At 34.7% G+C, this 23,199-nt stretch overlaps 1 protein-coding gene and 1 long non-coding RNA gene across 4 annotated transcripts in view; one reads left to right on the forward strand and one right to left on the reverse strand.

The window, feature by feature from the left end:
* Window positions 1-10,741: 10,741 nt before the first annotated feature.
* On the reverse strand, window positions 10,742-23,086 carry LOC123522936 (uncharacterized). Its single transcript, XR_006681018.2, has 2 exons — window positions 22,989-23,086; window positions 10,742-16,546 (listed from the first exon to the last, which is right to left on the reverse strand). It is a non-coding gene; the product is annotated as an uncharacterized LOC123522936 (long non-coding RNA).
* LOC123522935 (WD repeat-containing protein 41-like) overlaps window positions 21,819-23,199 on the forward strand; it is a 31,349-nt gene continuing 29,968 nt past the window's right edge. For 2 of the 3 annotated variants that reach the window (XM_045300470.2, XM_045300471.2), the window contains exon 1: window positions 23,072-23,148. The gene's annotated coding sequence lies outside the window, so the exon portion shown is untranslated. Of the gene's footprint in view, window positions 21,838-23,071; window positions 23,149-23,199 lie in introns of those variants that run through there. The other variant, XM_053549484.1, reaches the window with a different exon arrangement.

The raw sequence follows: 23,199 nt of genomic DNA on the forward strand, positions 1-23,199 counted from the left end.
GTATCTAGTTACCTGGGCTGATTGTACAGGAAACATCCCCACTCCCCATCTAAATAGAGAGAAAACCTTGAGTAAATCTGTGTACTTAAATCTATTTTAAATGTGGAGATATGTCAGTCGTAAGCGATGCAGTATTGTAGTCTTTGAATAGTTAGTTTCATTTAATAACTGCACCTCCCTAGCATAAAAATATCAACTATTCGAGAAACAACTGATTGTCCGTATTTGAAAACATCATCAAGAATGCGTGAATTATTGTTAATATAATGACCACACCTGACTGTGTATAACGTTTTATAAATCATACGAAAACATCTGCAACAAGCAAGGCAGAAATAGGTATCACGGAATGCTAATTACCTCTCTAACTGGACATTAATGTTGTTCAATAAAAAGGAGAAGGTTTTACAAACTGCCTCACAGGTAGTATCTATGAAACGAGCTTAATGTGATTGTATATGCAGTTAAGGAATCCAACATAATCTTACTAATCATCTATGCGAAATTTGAAAATACGAACTTCAGGGATGTGTTTAGTGACCAAATACTGTTCATTGGAAGGACTCATTGTGTTGGTTTTATAAAGTTCTTTATGTAAAACGTAAATATACTGTAAGCGTTAAACGATGATGGCATCATAGACCACCTAATATGCTGGACTAAAATATAATAGAAGAAACTTCTGATGATTCCTTTCGGAGATGTCTTTAACTCAGGTTTACGGGGAAGTATGTATTAATTGGATTTATCAATTTTAATAGGAGAATAGACACTATAAAATAGTTTACGTTTTTAAGCTGTTTATACATTAGAAACAGCATTCTCGAGATTGCACAATGTAACAGATTTTCCCCCTTGATTTTTGCGTTCTGACCACAGTGTCGGGGCATTAACCTGATCTGACACACTCATACAAATAACAAGGGTATATAGATATATAAAATTATGCTATTCGACTATGGAAGTGAAAGATAATCAGACTATTTCTATTTTTAATCGATCATACTGCGCCAATAAACAGAAATTTGTTCATTTAATATCGTTATTTAATCATTTGCTGACATTAATGGATATGTTTCAATTTAAGCATAATAAATTCCATCTTCTTTTTTATAAAAGTATTTGATCTGCTAGAATAAACATTACATTTACTAAATATATAATTTTTACCATTATAATATAGTTTTTTCAAGGACGTTGTCACATGTAATTATTCAGCAGTCACATATTTTCTGTCTTTCTAATTTTCTCTTTAGCCATCATCTTTATGACGTCATAACGTTTTCCAGTCGCGTGCCCGGAAAGAGATACATGGAAAATTGCGATAAGTCACTTCAATCTACAATGTGGTATAGGTCTCTATATTTCTCAATATTTTTCTAACGGCGGCCCATATCCCCACAAATCGCAATGTACTAAGTGATTTTATTCAACGACAAATCACAAAATGAGATATATTATCTCTTAAAAATACTAACTGTAATACTTGAACCAACTATAAAGGCTGTAAAATTATTCTGTGAGGAAATGCTGGTACATGTACATATAAAATGGCATACTAAACGTTTCTTACCATATGAAAGGTAAAACATGTAATAAACATATAAATACATGGGAGCTCGGGCTAATATTGTTATCACCTTTCCATGGCCATTATCACTCAAAGGCACCGTTCTCCTATTTTAATCTACACGTTATAACATTTTGACATTTACGTTTGACATTGTCTATAATAGACATGAAAAAAAGAAATTTCGATGTTTCATAAAAATAGCTAACTTGAAAAAAAAGAGTATTACATTTGTGTCTTTACACAATGAATTTCTTAAATTTATTGAATAAAATATTCTAAACATGTTGAAATGCTTTGCAGAGCCTCTCTTTTATTACTTTATGCAATTCTTTCGATAATTCAGTATGAACAAAAAAATCACTTTATACAATATTATGTGCCGACTGTATGAGGGCTTGAGCATAGAATTGTTTTATTAAATGAAAGGCTTGAAACGAAAAGTTGATATTCATTTCAGCAGTAATGAGACGGATGGTTTCAAAGGCAAAACAGACTAAACATGAGATGCTATTCCTTATACAAAATCAATATTATTATATATACAAATCGGCTTACTGATTAAAAAAAATAATCTTCTTTGTCATACGAAAATATTACACCTGTGTCCTTATTTGGTTGAGACCTTTTGATCTTACACTTTAAAAGCAAACACAATGACGTTCTCTAATACTGATCAAGGATAAATTTGTTAATTAGTTCAACTATCATGTTTCTCGTGTGAGTTGGAATGTTGAAAAATACGTAAATATTGATTTAAGAGTAGAAACTTACAGCATTTCAACATTTTTTACCGTCCATACACCTTTGAAGACATAGAATGCTTTCATTTACGACATTTTCTTATTTCCCTTACCAAAATATCAGGCTTCTGGCGAACGTTGCGGCAAATTTGCCGCAAACGTTTTGGTGAATTTGCCGCAAACATTCTTTTGGCAAACTTTTACCATGCAAATGAGTTTGCGGCAAATTTGCCGCAAACAATTTATGCAAATGAATATGCAAATGATGTTTGCAGCAAATTTGCGGCAAACCTAATTTGCATGGTAAAAGTTTGCTGCAAATTCGCCAAAACCTTTCTGGCAATGTTCTGGCGAGCTTTTGGCAAACTATTTATGCAAATTAGTTTGCGGCGACTTTGCAGCAAACAATTATGCAAATTTGTTTGCCGCAAATTTGCTGCAAACTTTTGGCGCTAAAGTAACAGACCTTTTTGTTTTTGAAGAACAAAGGTGTATTTTTCAAGAAAAGTAAGAAAGGTCTATTTAAATTAGCAAAATATCATCTGCTAATAATGATTTAATGATACAAATTATTGTATTGTATTGTATTGTATTTTCAAAATAATTATAAAGAAAAAATACAAATGCACGAGATCATTATGATAAAGTATGTCGTTAGTAAATATATTTTATGCTTACATGGGTTTGAAACTCTTTAAATATTTCAAAGGAACCGTTGTGAAAGCTGAAAACTGATTTGCAAAAATTTCCTCCGTGTGCAAATGTCTTAATAAATTTGCAGATTCACTAAATTATTGCAATCTATTAATTGTATCTAATGGTATTTAGGTGACACATGTCTGAAATAAACAAAGGCTAACCGTATAAAAATCATTCTGGTTTTGCATGCGTAATAATGTGAAAACTAACCTTACATCGCAACATTTATCCACGGAATTAAACACAGTTTACTCCGGTGATTTATCCATCTTTTTGTGGAAGTTTTTGTTTAGTAAAGAAACATAAATAATTCATGTTAATACATCGATGTTCAACTACTGTTTGGCAGTTTGAAAATGGAGCCAAACTCTATGCAGCCAATAAAAATAAAGAAGAAGTAATGTGATACTGTTCTGGCAATCCTCTGGCGAACTTTAACATCTGGTCAGATAATTAAAAGATCATATGGCGAATGTTTTGGAGAAGAAAATATAGATAAAAGATTCTGGTGACGTTTTGGTGAACAAAATCATATGATAAAGTTTCTGGCGATGTTATGGCAAACTCTTAATTCAGTAAAGTCTGTGGTGAGTTTGCAGCAAAGTCACCGAAACGTTTGCCGAAAGGTCGCCGCTACCGGCGAACTCCTGCAAACATTTATTACTCTGTTCCGGTGAACTAAAATGTTTGCGGCAAATTTACCGCAACGTTGCGGCAAATTTGCCGCAAACTTTTCATTTTGGTAAGGGTTATTGTACATTTAAAGTGACAATATGCGCATCTTACTGTATAGTGTGTTTTTGTTGAATGTTTTATAGTTTTATAAAAGCAATCTCCGGTTGCTACATGCATTTAAATGTGTTAAATTAACGATAATGGCGCATAAGTATTGGAAGTTGATGCTTTAGAAATAAAGAAATCGGACTAATAAAATAATAGTTCTTTTCTTCAATCTTCTACGCAGTGATATCCCTATAGGTACATTCTCATCCATCAGATGTTCGTCAAAATCCCGAGACGTCCGGGGAACCACGGTAGACCTCTGGTATGCGAGAATGTATAAGTAGAGATTTCTGAAGTTGAAGGGAAGCAACTCTTGCGTGCTGTTTGACTTTTCTTAAAAAGACTGCCCCAGCCAAAATAAAAAAAGTCATATTTGGAAAGTTATTATTTTGTACTGGTAACAGATTAAAAACTGGGTTAAAATCTATAATTTCCTCCACCCCTTTTTGCACATACAGCTATTTCAGCCGGAATTTTACTTGAAAAATGTGCATAATTCCACTTTAAGAATTTGGTACTGTCAATTATCTTGATATCATGACAGTTAGTGTGAACTTCTAGTTATTAAAGAGATTGTGTAAGCTCTGATTATGTTATGGCCGACTTGTAAGTCAGAAAGAGGATAACCAGAATGTTTCTGATATTCTTTATAGGAATAAAAAGCATTCTTACGTCAATAGAATTTGCCAGACGTTTCTGCGACGACTTTTGATAGATATAGACAAGTTTAGTATGCCATTTTATATGTACATGTACCAACATTTCCTCACATTTGGTTGCATTTGACTTGCAATTGATTATGTAATTTGTTGAAAACGTTAGTACATGTACTTTAATTCATTATATATTTTGCTTTTGTTTGTTGACTTTACCTAGCCTATGAGTTTAACTAGATTTCATTTAGGTTGTTGTTGTTGTTGTTGTTTTGTTTTGTTTTTTTTTTATTGTTTGTTGTATGAGTAAATGATATTTACAGCGCTTGGCCTCAGATTTTTGTCTGAAAATACTACTCTAGTAATTACTGGTAACTCGGTTAGAAACATGGTCTCAAAATAATCATCACATTTTTATTGTTTTGGTTTTTTTTTACAACTTTATTCTTTAGGTTTATTAAGACTTTTGTAAAATATTAGCTTAATAAGAAAAGTAAAAACAGTTGGTGGCCGTAGATAGTCTCCCCATACTTTGATTCAGTGTTGTATAGTCTCTGGTCGTTTTGGATCATGGATGTGTCTATGTAATCGAAGTCCGCTTAAACCGGCGCTAGAGGGCATGAGGGGTGTTGCACTTTCCATTACCTCCCATGAACAGGCACAGTCAAACCGAGTCTGTTGTTATTAAGCTTTGTTGCATTCTGTCCTTCCAAAAGATCTTCTTACAAATTTTATTATTCAGTACAATTGTTTTTATTTACTCTTTCTTAGTAAAGGGCGGTGTAATCCTGACGTGTCGGTTATAATTACTTGATAGTTTTTTGTTAGCTTAGTTTGGTTTCTATGTCAAATACAGACTAAGTAATTACATTTTAATGAAAATTTTCTGAAGAGGTTGTTTGTAGAATAAATGTAAAAGATCCGTTTTGTCCTGCTTGTGCGTATTTTCTTTGCGCTTTGTGGCTTTTGGTAGCAAGAAATTCTGAAATTCACATACTTTATATACGAAATCGAATGGAAATTGCAGATATCATTACAAAGCCATTGCCTTGATTTGATGTTGAGAATTTGACATTTCTGTAACATCTTTTCCATAGTATGCCTTAATGTTTCTCAGAATTGAGCTAACCTGCACAGAATCTGGAAAAAAAATCTTTAATTTGTTCAACATATTTGAGATTATATTACTGTCAAAGTAAATCACGATAATTTGTTCATTATTTTCTCTCCCTTCGTAACAAACTGCTATTAGCTTCAGCAAAAGTGTAGAAGACAAAAGAAGTGTTTCATATATGAGTCGTGCCATGAGAAAACCAACATAGTGGCTTTGCGACCAGCATGGATCCAGACCAGCCTGCGCATCCGCGCAGTCTGGTCATGACCCATGCTGTTCGCTAACAGTTTCTCTAATGGCAATAGGCTTTGAAAGCGAACAGCATGGATCCTGACCAGACTGCGCTGATGCGCAGGCTGGTCTGGATCCATGCTGGTCGCAAAGCCACTATGTTGGTTTTCTCATGGCGCGGCTCATATAATAGCTCTTAGTCATTAAAGTGGAACCTTGTTGCGTTTTAAATGTAGAACAGAAGGATATTACCCTGATTGTCTTTCAAAGTTGGCTTATTTTCATCTGGGGAAAGGCTGTAATTGGCCGTTTATTTTCATAATTGGAATAAAAGACTAAAGTATATTCAAAATAAGCTGATTTCTGCAAAAGTCAATGAATAAACTATTCTGCTTGACTGAGATGGATATTTATTTCTAGAGTTTTGTATATTCATAGATTATTAGAAATGTGCACGAATTTTGCAGCGAAAATAATGCGCAATATTATTCCGCTACAGAACGAGTACGTATTTCGCGATGCTTTTATAACAAATGTATCTATATATATAAATGTTATGAATTTGTTCTCCACACACGACTCGTGAAATTATGACGTAATCTTGGATGGAAAACTATTGACGTTTCCGTTGCCATTGTAACTTCATGGGGAGTAAAAACTAGTACGTAATATAAACCTTTATTGCAAAAGTCATTGCCACCATTCCGTTGCAGTTAGACGTCTGTTGAACGTTTAATCCAAATTCTAATATGCTTGTCTCTGTTAAAACACTCACGCTAGAATGACGTCATGTTAACGTGCAGTGAGGTCAAAGTTTTTGTTGCGACCAAGAAAGAGCGCTTCTATATTTTATCTACTGTTTCAGATTAACAGCAAATTAGAATCGAAATAATGTATAGCAAAACAGTGTTTTAACACTATTTATACACTCGGGCAGTAGTACGTCATACAAATAATTTATTACGCCCGACGTATAACTGCCCATCGTGCATAAATAATGTTAAAACACTCTTTTGCTATAAATTATTTCTTAAATAAACGAAACCCATTGAAAACAATATACTTTGGTCTGAAAATCATAAACAATTCACAAATGAATTGTGCAACTAGCGGGACATTTAATTTAGATCATTTTTCTCAACTATGGTGAATTTACAAATTGTACAAAATACAATGATAGTAGGTATTTGTCACGCCAACGAACTTGTCTTTGCAAAGTCTGAGTTTCATATCACATCACTAAGCTCCTTCAAATTTCATAGAAGATAAACATCCAGCATTGGCATATGCATTTTAATTGAGTGTGTAATAAGAACAGGAGTGTCATAACTGCACCATTCAGTTCTAAATGTAACTAACTAACGTTTCGAAATCTTGCAATGCAAACTTGCACGTTTTGTAATTTGTTCTCTTTTTTCTTCTTCTTCTTGTTTGAAGTTCTCGTCTGATAGTATTACACTTTCAATACTTTCGAAGTTAATGTCATACGCAGTTTGAACCGCCATTTAATCTCAAAGAAAGTTGACGCACTAAATATTACGTATATTTATGTTTTGTATAATATAACAAAATCACAACGCTTTACAAACAATTCAACACGACTTGAACGACTTTGTTAGAGGGTCACTCCAGGTTAGACTGGTCCCCTGCGAACTTCTAAAAAGTACGTAATGGGAAGCCATTGTGATGGGTACCATTAAAGAAAGTGAACCAGATTAACTCCAGGTACATTTCAGTGAAATTATTTTGGAATCGGAAGTGGTTTCAGAGGAGATTTTTAAAGTATTTCCATATGGCCATGCAGAGAAAACTAGCCCCGCACCCTAGCGACCACATTTTAAGCTAATCATTATGACTTGGAGGAATTTAGCATAAGGATCATCCAGGGACATTTCTTTGGAAAAAACTCTCCATGTAGCTGTGGTAAGTTCACATCGAAGCTCTAGGAAAGGGTAGGCTGTTGTATAAATGATACTTACTCCCACCAGTAAAGTAACCGACCAACCTGGAAATATGTAAAACTTTTTTACCTGAACATTGAGCGCTGTGATGAAAAGCAAGAAACCAGTAAACCCTACCTCGCCGTGGGGTTTGCAGAGTTCATCTCTTCAACAGGGAGGCTACGATTTGTGTACTTACTTGTACCGTTCAAGTGGGTTCGGTCTCTGCTCTACCCTAGAGCTTCGATGTGAACTTCTGAAAACTAATCTCCTGCCCCCGGCGGCCACTTTTTTCGGCGTAGCTGTCTTAGCCAACTTTTGACAAAGGAACCAATAGAAGTTATAGATTCATAATTCTTCGACCAATAAAAACAGCGGGACTGGACAGAAATGAATTCATGCAAACTTTTAACTGGCTGAAATTAATAATATTATAAAGTTTCGTTATACTTCAACAGATTATAACATAGATACAGTAGATGCCGTCTCTAATGACGTTTATCGGAAAAGCACAAAAGATGTAGAAAGGATATCTATATACGTAAATTTGAAGTTTTACCTGAATGATGATTGTTTTTTTAGTACACGAATCTTGAAATTCAAAATTTGTATTACTGTTTATGTATAGTGTAGTTGACGGTCGCGGCGAGCTCAGCTATCTACGTAACCTCTGTTATGTATCCATTGCTTGATTAAACTGGTAGTAATTAATGCAAGTGTTTGAAATGACTTTGAATCACAAAATGCCGTCCTGCTGAAAAGTGTCAGAAATGCAGTTTTAATTCAAAATTGCACAGGAATATTCGTACTTTTGTAGAGAGTCATAATTTTTCAGGAAGTAATGCATTTGGAGTGATGGAGTGTCACACGAAACAGTTATAACTTCACATGGTTAAAGAGGACATTACAAGAAAGTATGAAAGAATGACTTTATTATACTTCTTTGTCCAACATTTTCAATACATTAAATCCCCAACAACGCCGAATATCTTTTTCAAATATACATGTATTTCTTGTTTAAAAATCAACATGGCTTAAAGGAATTTGGTAGACAACGTTATCAAACGAAAGTCAATGACTGAATGATTCATTTATCCACTGATATATTCAGCTCTTTATTTGAGGAAGGATTTGGCATCAGAAATCTAAGCCAATCTGCTGGCTTACTGGCAAAATTGTCTCCCTTGAAAATAGTAAGGTTTCAAATTAAGCAGTTAACAATTTAATGGAATTAATCATTTGACAATTAAAGTATGTTAGTCAATATTTGACATTAAGTATTTGGTGAATAGCATATGCACTAAGAATTTTCATTGAGCATTTGACAATTAACACGGCGTACTACCTTCCCATATACATTTAAACACTTGGCAAAGAATATGAGGATCACCTGTAAATTAGTGGATTTAAATAAATTCTTTTCAGGGCAGTCTAATTGTAGAATATATAGCCAAGTGCATAACTATACACTGGTACCATCTAAACATAATATCTTTCTATAAAGGGGTCTTTTGCTAATTGACAAGGGTGCATAACTCTCTCTTCCTCCGCCCCCTATCCCGTTTTTACGCCCAGTATCTTGTAGCGTTTAGTGTGGCAATAAAAAGAAGCTACATGTATTTTGTTTTCCTAGTCAGGCCATTTGTGGTTTGCTTTTTGTCGACACAACAACTTTGACAAGCATGACGCAGTCTTGTTCATTTTTGGCAGAAATAACGGATTGTTGGCACAAACAATAAGTCCGTATCTGAAAGGTCAAAGACGCACTTAAAGGTCAAAAATCATGTAAATCTTATCCGGGTTGTAACAATACGAGTGGAGCAATATTCTTTTTATATGTCAGAAAAATTTGCCACAAACGGGGAGTGTCGCACACAAATTTCAAGCCTCTGCATCTAGGTCAGGGTCGCACTTAGGTCAAAAGTTATTTTAGAGCCTGTTTGAATCAACTTTTGACATGCTTAATTTTGTTTGGCAGAAATGTTTGCCTCAAAGACGGAATAGCACACGCATACTCAAGGTCGCCCCTTTTACTAGTAAAAGGATCAAGGTCACATTTTGGGGTCAAAGATCATTTTTTGGTTTGTCCGAGCCGTAACATTTTATGCATGCAGCAGGATTTTTGGGGCAGGAATGTTTGCTTCAGTGTCACTGAGTGTCGTGTGCAAATTCCAAGTCCCTATCTCAAAGGTCTATGTCATTTTAAGGGTCAAAAGTCATTTTAGACTTTGTGTAGGCCGTAACTCAGACATTGTGAAATCCATGCTGTTTGATTTCAAAGCATGTTGCAATTAGAGAAACCGTTAGCGAACAGCATGGATCCTGACCAGACTGGGCGGATGCGCAGGCTGGTCTGGATCCATGCTGGTCGCAAATGCACTATGCTGGTTTTCCCATGGTGCAGCTCATTTGACTTTTTGTGTCTTATTCATTCTCAGTGAGCAACAATGATGTCTGACACTATGACATAGTAACAGCGATTTTGTTTCATATTAAATTCACTCTTTCAGTCATTTTTGTTTAATAGGGAAAGCTAGATGTGTGCTCCTAGAAAACTGGTGCCCCCACTTGCTGCCACTGTATATGGTTTCATGACACTAGCTGAATTATTTTAAAAATATATGCAACACAAACTTTTAAGCACTTTACGTGTCAAGGACCATAACTCTGTTCTGGCCGAGTGTAATTCCAAACAGAACACCAGGTGCAAAACTTCACACGCTATATAGCAATCCTCTTTTTTTACAATTCTATGTAAAGTACCTTTTGAAATACATGGGGGGAACTTTTATGCCTTTAATGCATTATTTTGACTACCAGTAAATCAAGAGCCATAACTCTGCATAATCCAAATTTAAACACCAGGTGCACAACTTCGCATGCTGAATGACAAACCTGGAAGTTTGATGACTCTGGGTGATATGCTCAACACAAATTTGGATGTATAGACAGCTATGATGGACAGATGTACAGACAAGGGATGACAAGAGATGAAAACAAAAGCAAAACACTTTAAATCAGAACATATATACTTTCTTTCTTTACAGTAACATTTTTCAACATAATTTTAAATAGGATAACTCATAAATCTAAAATGTATGGAATGAACTGTGAAGGTTCTTTCCATAAATTCAATACGTAAAAGGAAAAGCAATACTAAATAAAATAAAAGATCACTTAGTTACAATGAGCAATATCAATTTTGGGAAAAAATGCTCAAACAAGAGATAATCATGATTCAATATTATTATGACAGGCACAAAATTTCAATTAAAACATACATAAAATTAGCAATAAATATGCTGCATTGACAATTAACAAACTAGTACAAGTATTCAAACAAGGCCGAAAATTGTGGAGATCTGTCGACCTTGGATGATGAATGGAAAAAGTGACGTAATGCACTGATATGCAATAAGGCGTATGAGATCAGTTTTTTTTGATGACAGTTAACTCAAGTACTAGCTTCAACAAGAGCTGTCACAGGAGACAGCGCGCTTGAGTATTTCAGTGCTGGATAGTGAAATTATGCACATCTAAGGAAGCCGGAGCTGTCACTGGAGTGTTTAATCACTCAAATGTGGATATTGGGAGATAGCTTAAGTCTGTGTCAAATGGATTTAGTAATAATAGAAATAAAGTGTATCAAAACATTAAATAAGTATAAAAGGGACATATTTCATGGAAAACTTCTGCAAAAGTAATACACCATGTGTCATATCATTTGACTAATAATGTGGAACAACTATTTTTAAGTAATAACTGAGACAGAGCAAAAGTGTATTACAACTTGAACCTGAAATTCTATTGGAAGTGGCTATTCTTACGGTCCCGTAGGAATAGCCTCCCAGGCTATTCTTATGGCTCTCCCATAAGAATAGTGAAAAGCCCGCCGCTGGCTATTCCTACGGCTCTCCCGTACGAATTATGAAAAGCCCGCAGGTGGTTATTCCTACGGCAGTTTTGTGTTACACATCGTACTGAATTTATTCGACTGATAAAATTTCACCCAATTTCTTTGCTTTTCTGTAAGAAATCCAGAGAAGACAATTTATTTATTTATTTGGGTTTTACGGCGCACCAACACAGTATAGGTTATATGGCGCCAAACAGGACTACAAATTTTGGTTTCACATCTCATTTACATCGAAATAAAAACATGAGGTATGGAAACCAGAGAAGACAAAAAACAAAAAAGGGAAGTTATTTCCCCTAGTATAACCATGGAGGTAAAATCTCTATATTACCTCCATGGTATAACACATTTTATTACTTCCATTTGTTACATAAACAGACAATTTTAATACAACAAATTTATCTTAAGTGTAAAATACTTATTTAACAGAAATTTATCTTCTAAATAAATCAGAAAACGATTGTTGGTTGTACAGTTGTACTGTAGATGTAAATACATACGTTATTAATATTGAAACACTAAAAAATATTGACCAAGTGTTTTCAACTAAACCAGTTAGAGTATTATTGATCTATGTTTCGTGTACATACATGCAAGTTTTTCACAACAGTACAAACAGTCTCTTACCACTCTAAAGATGTTTATTGCCCTTTAATTTAGTTTTATACTTGACGTTTGTCACACATCAGCTTGATATGTTTGCATCAATTCAGACCTGACATTTTATTTGTAACACAATGACCAAGTTGAAAATATATCAGTTGAATGACTTCAGTACAATGTATTGTAGTACAAAACTGCCATAGGAATAACCACCTGCAAGCTTTTCACTATTCTTATGGGAGAGTCGTAAGAATAGCCTGCGAGGCTATTCCTACGGGACCGTAAGAATAATCACTTCCAATTCTTTTAGTAAAAAGGGGGCATACCTCATAACATATTGGTGCCAGCATAATGGACCTTGTGTTGTATTATGTGGATGAAGATGTGGAACAATCATTTTCCGTTTAATGAAATCCATTTAGTAACAATAGAGATATGGCGGAAAAGCATCAAAATTAAACTAAAATTCTAAGCAAAAAAGGGATATAATTTATGAAATATTTCCACCAGTTAATGACCTTGTGCCATATGATGAGGATGATGTGGAAGAACTTATTTAAAATCTAATCAAATTCATTAATCCTTTTCATGCTGGACACGATTGATTCTGCCTTTGTGACCAGTGTAGATCCATGCAGTCTGATCATGATCTGCACTGTAGGCCATTCAGTCAGTATCTTTTTGATAAGCATCCCCTTAACAGTTAATGGCACTGTCCAAATTGAAAGATGGACAAGTTCATTATAGAAATTTAGCAGGGTAAGTGTTAAGTAATAACTTATTACTTAACCCTTACCCTGCTAAATTTCTATGAGGCGTAAAAAAATTGTTTGTTCCCGGTATCCCGACCTACCCTAAATTTCTGACCCGACCCTAAATGTTTTTATGGCCTTGGAGAAATCTTTTTTCAACTTTTTAACGAAAGGTTACAAAACTGCACTTTTTATGCTTTAAACATGGTCAGTGATGTTAGAAATCAACTTACTGACGCAAAAATGATTTCCGAAAAGTCCCACTTAATAAAAAATATTCCACAAAAAAAAAATTTTACTCATCTACCTACCCTAATTATTTTGAGCATGTTACTGGAAACAAATAAGTTTTTTATGCCTAATGAACATGTCCATCTGATTATAACAAAGACATAGTGAAAGTGCACGACAATAAAACTGAAATGCTAAGTAAAAAGGGGGCATAAGTCATGAAATATTGGTGCAAGAGTTACGGCCCTTGTGTCATATGATGTGGGTGGTGATATTGTACAAAGATTTTAAGTATGAATCAAATCTGTTTGGAAATAACAGAGATGCAGTGAAAGTGCATCAAAACTTTAACCTGAAATGTTAAGTAAAAAGGGGGATAATTCATAAAGTATTGGTGTGAGAGTTATTGTCCTTTTGTCATTTGATGTGGGTGATGATGTTTAAAGTTTGAATCAAATCTGTTTGGTAATAATAAAGATAGAGTGTAAGTGCATCAAAACTTTAACCTGAAATTTTAAGTAAAAAAGGTGGATAACTCATTAAATATAGGTTTCAAAGTTATTGCCCTTGTGTCAAATGATGTAGGTGATGATGCTGAACAATTATTTTAAGTTTGAATCAAATCCCTTTTGTAAAAACACAGATATAGTGAAAATACATCAAAATTAACCTAAAATTCTAAGTAAAAAGGGGCATAATTCATGAAAAATTGGTGCCAGAGTTAGAGTTATGGACCTTGTGTCATATGATGTGGTAGATGATGTGGAACACCTATTTTAAGCTAGAATCAAATCCATTTAGTAATAACTGAGATTGTGTGAAAGTGCACCAAAACTTTAACCTAAAATTCTAAGTGAAATATTGGTGCAAGAATTATGCCCCTTGTGTCATATGATGTGGGTGATGATGAGGAATAACTATTTTAAGTTTGAAACAAATCTGTCAAGTAATTACAGAGATAAAGAAAAAGTGCATCAAAACTTTAACCAAGGTGCAGAAGGTAAAGGACGCCAATGCCGGGTCAAGTCGGACATCTCCCCATACTTCGTATAGTCAAGCTAAAAATCATCCAACCAGAATATGAAGAAAATATGCCCAACTCATCTAGTAAATGAAGCTTCGTACAAAGTTTCCATGAATTCCAGAAAGCGGCTGCTGAGGAATACTACAAACAAGAAATGGTACTATAGTATTCTATATTCTAATTCTGTTAAAACCCACTTATGCTAAAATGACGTCACATTAACATGCAATGACTTCAATGTTTTTGTTGCGACCAAGAAAGAGCACTACTATATTTTATCTACTGTTTTAGATTAAGGGCATATTAGAATCGAAATAATGTATAGCAAAATCGTGTTCTACCTAAATCAGTACACTCAAAATCGGTTATAAGGCACCAGAATAATTCACTCGGGCTACACCTTTGTGAAATTATTTCGCAGACGAATAACCTCTTTCCGTGTATTAATAATTATAATTTTAAAACTTGGTTTTTCTGTACATTATTTCTTACTTAAATAATCAAAGGAAAATAACTCAGTGAAAATCAAAGGACCGAAACAAGAAGATATGTGCATCTCCTCTTGATAGTGAAGCTTCCTGTGAAAGTTAACTAAATTCCAGCAAGTGGTTGTTGAGGAATACTGCAGACAAGAAATGGTACTTTAATATACTAATGTAGAATAATCAAAGCGCAGTAACTCATTGAAAATTCATCCGAACGTAACATGGAGATAAAGTGCTCATGTCCTCTTGACAGTGAAGCTTCCTATGAATTTCGCTAAGTTCCAAACTGGTTGTTCAGAAATACTACGGACAAGAATTGCAGGATGGACAGAGAAAAGATGAAGAGGTGACTATATGCTTCCACTTCGGGGAGCTAAAAATATATATTAGACATAAGGAATTTAGTTGTACTTTATATCACATATAAAAATAAACTACCACATCTAAAATAATACTGTTAAAGGCACTGACTTCCAGATTTGGCTAAAAAAATAATCTTTCTTTCAAATTGAAGTTTGGTCATATTATGAACATTAGAATATGAATTTTTGTTTCTAAAATATCTTAAAAATTCCAAATCAAGAAAAAAAGATGACCGCGTCGGGAATCGAACCCTGGACCGCCGCGGCAATAAAGACATTTTCCCGTCTCCGTAACCAATAGCGCTATAGCTGAAGAAGTGAATAATGACTTCAAAATATAGATATTTATAATGGAGACAGTTTAGCTGGAGTAAAAGCGTGACAAACGATAAAATGGGATATTGTAACGTACATCACCAGACAAACAACTTTAACACTTAGCCTGCTAAATTTCTAAAATGGAATGGTCCATCATTCAATTTGGCCAATACCATTTATTATTCAAAAGGATGTGCACTGAAAATTTTCTGACTGAATAGCGAACAGTGCAGACCATGATTGATCTTGGTCTGTACTGGTCGCAAAGGCAGAATAACTTGCCGCCAGCTGGCTAAAGGTTCGAACATCTACCAGTGGGATTCTTCGCTGTAAAACTTATTCTAAACAGAAAAGGAACAAAATATCATTAAGCATAGAGGCATATAATACTCTGACATGTTATCATCCAAATGTTTTGTCCAATGAGCTGTCACAACCAAAGAAATTTGCTCTCAGTTTCAAATTTTGAACAATTAGTTGAACATACTCATCATTGATCACTCAAAAACTCGTGAAAGTTTTCTCCAAAACTGACTTTTTGGGTCATCGGCATAATGCACTCCAGTGAATATACTAAGAGCCATTGGCAAGTCATCAATATTCAGATCTGGAAGGTAAATTGGTACAACTCTATCCTGGCGAACACTGTTAATGTGGTGATACAATGTTGTTTCCATCTGTTTATCCCACCATCCATCCTTTATAGACTCCATAGAAATTAACAGAAGAACAAATCTTGAATTCTTCAAGGCATACTCAAAATTTTTGAAAACACTCTGTCCTGGTGTGCCATTCCGAGTCTCCATATATCCCTTTAAATTATGTTCACTTTCCAAATATTCTACAATCTTGTCAGCGTACCTTGTATCTTGGCCGTTATTTTCCTCAAACAGAATAAAGAAGTCAAAAGTATATGCATTTTGGTTACCATTTTGATTCATGTCTAACAGTGTAAAAGTATGTTTTCATGCAGGTATTGTGTTCTATCTACCTTCCTGCTTGTTGGGACGTAGACAGTTGTTTGCTCACATCTTCAATCTTAATGAACATTTTTATTTTATTTCAGTCGTAAAATCCTTTCATCATGGTTCTATTATATTCTTGTCATATTCCAGAGACAGTCTGAAATTAGATATATTTCATAATTATAAAGGAAGCATAAATGAATAGTATTCTACTTGTTCAGACCAGGACTGACAAAGCAAAATACAATTATGTTATATTCCATGATTCCCCCCCCCCCCCACACACACATTTTAAAGAGCTTCATTTATGTGAATTTCCAAGTACAAGTATCCTATTTTTTTCCACAAATAACTCTCATAATTATGCATATTATTCACCATCATAATTCATCACCCAAATGTCATTATTATCATCATTCATCATATTTAATCATTACTACACATCATACGTCAGCAACATTATCATTAACAACATTATTTATCACTCATCAGCATCATTATTTTCATTCATCTACAATTATCATTCATTACAAAATATTCATCATTTAAAATCATATTATTTATTATAATCATCATCATCATCATCACTCATGGCATCATCATTTTTTGTCACCAACATCATCATCATTCATCTTTATCACCATTGTCATTAACAATTGATATTAATCATCATTATTCATCATTATGCATCACCATTATCATCATCATTTATCAGCAATATCTATATCATTTACAATTTTCAATACCATTTAACATCAACATTAACATTCATCATCATCTAACCTTATATTTATCATCATTCCTCAGTATACATTCTTTTATCAGCACTGTTCAATTATTCATCATCATAATCACCTTCAATCATCATTTACCATCATTATCCTCATCATCCATATATAACACCATCCATGAATAATCATTCATCATTTATAAAAACTAATGAATTTTGATATGAAGATAACAGTCTGATAATACTGGAAGTACACTGATTCCTTATTTTGAACAAAGTCAATGTGTTAATATCAAAGAACCAACATAAGTCAAGCTTCTGTGCAAGGCTTATAATATTATGGGCATTTTTGTGACTGTCGTGTATTATTATATACTGCCTTACTTGCTTGGCTTATTGGTATGGACTGCAATTTTATAGTTACCATCCCTCTAGTTTTACTCATTTAGCTTATAAATTGGGATGGCTTATTTTATGATCTGATTTTTAGTACATGTTGTAGTTGCCAACCCTCTAATGCCTCATCTGTCAATTTTGACAGTTAAAATTATCATGCAGGTTCTAAACGTCCTATTATTTAGACTTCTTGGTTGTAGGAGTGTTTCATAATGTCTGGTAGCCTTACATTGATTGGCTTAATCAAAATTGTTTATTTTACGATTGGATTTTTGTAGTTATCATCCCTCTTACACCTCATCTCTGTCATCTCTGACAGGGCAACAACAGTCAGTAGTTATCACACTGCATCAAAACGTCCTATTTTTTTTGGCTGTAAAAAGTAGGGCAATTAATATGATTGAAAATTTTCTTTTATGAAACATTGCCATTTACAAGATAATTATGAAAAGCTTTCAATCACATATAAAGTAGATGGTGCTGGATGCTTTAAATAAAACAAAGCATAAGAACCATGTTAATAGGTAGCCTTATTCGTTCGGCTAACCCTTAGCCTGCTGGTGGTAAGTGATTCTGCCTTTGCGACCAGTGCAGACCAAGATCAGCCTGCACATCCGTGCAGTCTGATCATGGTCTGCACTGTTTGCCATTCAGTCAGTACCTTTTTGGTAAGCACCCCTTTGAACAGTTAATGGTACTGTCCAAACTGAAAGATGGACAAGTTCATTACAGAAACTTAGCAGGGTAAGGGCTAATTGGTATGCCTAATTTTACAATCCTATTCCTCTTAGCTTAACCAGTATCAGCATTTTACTGTTAGGAAAACGAAGACATTACAATATTTAAACAAGAGGACCATGATGGTCCTGAATCGCTCACCTCTTCCCACATGACACAGTTTTGAGTATGACGTCGTTTTTTCTATTATTTGACATAGTGACCTAGTTTTTGAGCTCATGTGACCCAGTTTTGAACCTGACCTAGATATTATCAAGATAAAAATTCTGACCAATTTTCATGAAAATCCATTGAAAAATATGGTCTCTAGAGAGGTCACAAGGTTTTTCTATTATTTGACCTATTGACCTAGTTTTCGAAGGTACGTGACCCTGTTTTGAACTTTACCTAGATATCATCAAGGTGAACATTCTCACTAATTTTCATGAAGATCTCATGAAAAATATGGCCTCTAGAGAGGTCACAAGGTTTTTCTATTTTTATACCTACTGGCCTAGTTTTTGACCGCACGTGACCCAGTTTCGAACCTGACCTAGATATCATCAAGGTGAACATTCAGATCAATTTTCATGAAGATCCATTGAAAAATATGGCCTCTAGAGAGGTCAAAAGATTTTAATAATTTTAGACCTACTGACCTAGTTTTTGACCGCAGTTGTCCCAGTTTCGAACTTGACCTAGATATCATCAATACAAACATTCAGACCAACTTTCATACAGATCCCATGAAAAGTATGGCCTCAAGAGAGGTCAAAAGATTTTTTTATTATTTGACCTACTGACCTAGTTTTTTAAGGCACGTGACCCAGTTTCGATCCTGACCTAGATATCATCAAGGTGAACATTCTGACCAATTTTTATGGAGATCCATTCACAAGTATGGCCTCTAGAGAGGTCACAAGGTTTTTCTATTATTTGACCTACTGACCTAGTTTTTGAAGGCACGTGACCCACTTTCGAACTTGATCTAGATATCATCAAGATGATCATTCAGACCAACTTTCATACAGATCCCATGAAAAATATGGCCTCTAGAGAGGTCACAAGGTTTTTCTATTATTTGACCTACTGACCTAGTTTTTGAAGGCACGTGACCCACTTTCAAACCTGACCTAGATATCATCAAGGTGAACATTCTGACTTATTTTCATGAAGATCTCATGAAATATATGGCCTCTAGAGAGGTCACAAGGTTTTTCTATTTTTAGACCTACTGACCTAGTTTTTGACCGCACGTGACCCAGTTTCGAACTTGACCTAGATATCATCAAGATGAACGTTCAGACCAACTTTCATACAGATCCCATGAAAAATATGGCCTTTAGAGAGGTCACAAGGTTTTTCTATTATTTGACCTACTGACCTAGTTTTTGATGGCATGTGACCCACTTTCGAACTTGACCTAGATATCATCAAGGTGAACGTTCTGACCAATTTTCATGAAGATCATATGAAATATATGGCCTCTAGAGAGGTCACAAGGTTTTTCTATTTTTAGACCTACTGACCTATTTTTTGATGGCACGTGACCCAGTTTCGAACTTGACCTAGATATCATCAAGGTGAACATTCTGACTAATTTTCATGAAGATCTTTTGAAATATATGGCCTCTAGAGAGGTCACAAGGTTTTTCTATTTTTAGACCTACTGACCTAGTTTTTGATGGCACGTGACTTAGTTTCGAACTTGACCTAGATATCATCAAGATGAACATTCTGACCAACTTTCATAAAGATCCCATGAAAAATGTGACCTCAAGCAAAAGTTTACGGACGGACGCACGGACGCACGGACGGACGACGGACGACGGACACCGCGCGATCACAAAAGCTCACCTTGTCACTTTGTGACAGGTGAGCTAAAAAGTCATAAAGTATTGGTCAGATTAACCTGCTCCAATAAATTAAACACTAATATTCATGTAGAAATCTCAAATGAGTTGAATATAACTAAGGGTGTAATGATATATCGAAATTCACAATATCACGATACATTAGTCTGGCAATATGCGTATCGTATCAGACCTATTTCATGATACAGTAAAAACAGTAAAAAGTAGAATCATTGACAATCAGTCTTAAAGATAGTAACAAAACAAATGTATCATTTATAATAGTTTTAACTTTAATGCAAAATTTCAAGTACTTTTCAAGTGTAGGAACATCATTTATTTTTTCATTTTTTCATAAAAATGCTGACTTAATTATGTTACTCAATTTGTATTGCGATATGTACGTATCATTGCATCTGCATCTGTATCCTGATGTATATTGTATCGTTACACTGCTAAATAATTAACACACAATTGAATTTTAAATAATATACTTAAAATCTATGAACAGATGTGAGGGGATAACTACCACAACACCGGTTTCAATACACAACGGACTGTAGATGAGATTAAATTGCAGAAACAAATCTCGAAAATAAACATTAAAACAAGAGCTTGTAGAACACGAAATGCCCCCCTTGATGCATTCAGTAATTGCACAAGGAACAGAAATTATTTGCTCACTGTAAACAAAAGTTCTACTGTTCTGGTTCAATGAGACCTTGACCTTTGACCTAATACCTCAAAATCAACTGGTCATCTGCTGGTCATGATAAGCCTCCCTATTAAGTTTCGTGATCCTAGACCCAAGCGTTCTCAAGTTATCGTCCGGAAAGGGTTTAATTGTTCTGGATCAATGTCACCTTGACCTTTGGCCTACTGACCTCAAAATCTGTAGGGGTCATGACCAATCTCCCTATCAAGTTTCGTGATCCTAGGCCCAGGCGTTCTTAAGTTATCATCTGGAAACGGTTTAACTGTTGCGAGGCACTGTAACCTTGACCTTTGACCTACTGATTTCAAAATCAATAGGGGTCATCTACTGGCCATAATTAACCTCTCTATCAACTTTCATGATCCTTGGCCCAAGCGTTCATGAGTTATCGTCCGGAAACCGTTTAACTGTTCCTGGCCAATGTGACCTTGAACTTTGACCTACTTATCTCAAAATCAATAGGGGTCATCTGTCGGTGATAACCAACCTCCCTATCAATTTTCATGATTCTAGGCCCAAGCGCCCGGAAAACGTTTAACTGTTCTGGGTCACTGTGACCTTGATCTTTGACATACTGATCTCAAAATCAATAGGGGTCATCTGCTAGTGATGACCAACCTCCTTATCAACTTTCATGATCCTAGGCCCAAGCGTTTTCGAGTTATCATCCGTAAACGGATTGGTCTACATACAGACCGACCAACCGACCTACAGACCGACTGACATCTGCAAAACAATATACCCCTTCTTCTTTGAAGGGGGGCATAAAAAGATCAACGTTCAGATTGTTTTATATTTGTGACTGGAAATCTAATGTCAATACTTTGAAGGACCAAAATAATGGAGGATGAATCACAGTAAACAGTCAGGTACAGTTATTGGTTTTATCGCTTGCGCATATATTGGCGTGTATACACTAAACATTAATTGTGTACAGTACATACATGTGTTTAAATCACCAGGAAGTTTGTAATTTTGGATATTATTTGATAATTTTTACATAAATCAATGAGGAATTGAATCCCCTTTTGATACATGTAAGTTTTATGGCAGTGGCTAGGTAGCCGGTTCCGGCTACCTAGACCTTTAGTCTACGTAGCCGGTTCCGGCTACCTAGATTAAAGGTCTAGGTAGCCGTCTCTATATACATATCGTATATGAAACATGTAAGTAAAGGTAGCCGGCTTTAATAAATTGTATCTATAAAGGATTATAAGGATCATTATATTAGTTAAATAAAATACATTTCTTGTGATTTATTGTTTATTAGTTGTGTTAAATACCTGTTAATTTGCCGTATTTACGCACTTATATCATATTGGCGGAAATTTTGTTATGTTAGAATGTACTCAATTAATAAACATGCCCTTTAAACACGCCGACGACGATAACGACACTTTGATCATTTAATGATAACATAACATAATATCGGCCGATATCATATGAGTGCGTAAATACGGCGAAATAAACAGGTAAATCACATATTTTTCACACAAAAGTCACAAAATTGTAAATTTATTTAACTTATATAATGATCCTTTATAACAAAGTTTATTAAAGCCGGCTACCTTGACTTCTGTGTTCATATATGATATGTACATATATAATAGAACCGGCTACCTAGACCTTTAGTCTAGGTAGCCGGAACCGGCTACGTAGACCTTTGGTCTAGGTAGCCGGAACCGGCTACCTAGCCACTGCCAAGTTTTATTTGAATTTATGGCCAAATCGTGAAATAATCGGCATCTAAACCTAAAGCATGTAAAGCGTCGGCAGCGATGAAAACTTCATCGGAAATTGTTTCAACTATTTTGGTCTTTCGAGTGTTTGACGCGAGTGGGGATATTGCCCAATTATGAAAAAATTATCTCAATATTTCATGGGATCCATCAAATTAGTTGGACTAGGGTAATTTCATGCTTTATAATGTCAACATAAATTCATTATCTGGTGACAGAACATTTTACCTCGGTCAATATCACTTTTTGTCCGTGAATATTAGATAATACCGTGAATATTAGATAATAATATTCGACTGTTCACTCTAACGTAGGATTAATTAGCCCCATCATTTTTTATCTTTACACAAGTACACTGGTACATTTCGTGAAAATCTTATATTTAGCAGTAATTATGGAATGACATCGCATGCCAAAAGCATTTTGTCGTTAAAGTCATATATATTTACCTGTCATGAAGAAATATACTTATTGTTCTTAAACATGTATTCAAATTTGTCTCAAAATATTTCCAACGACATTTACTTCGACACCGGTTAGAAATCACTTCCGGGTTTGATTATCTTTTTGTTTTGGTCCTTTTGTTTTTAGGAATAATTTGTTGTCAGTGTAAGGACATTTATTTTTTTATTTTTTTTTTATGTGTTATTTTATACACTA

Source organism: Mercenaria mercenaria, chromosome 8, assembly GCF_021730395.1.
Source record: "Mercenaria mercenaria strain notata chromosome 8, MADL_Memer_1, whole genome shotgun sequence".
Classification (NCBI taxonomy): Eukaryota; Metazoa; Mollusca; class Bivalvia; order Venerida; family Veneridae; genus Mercenaria; species Mercenaria mercenaria.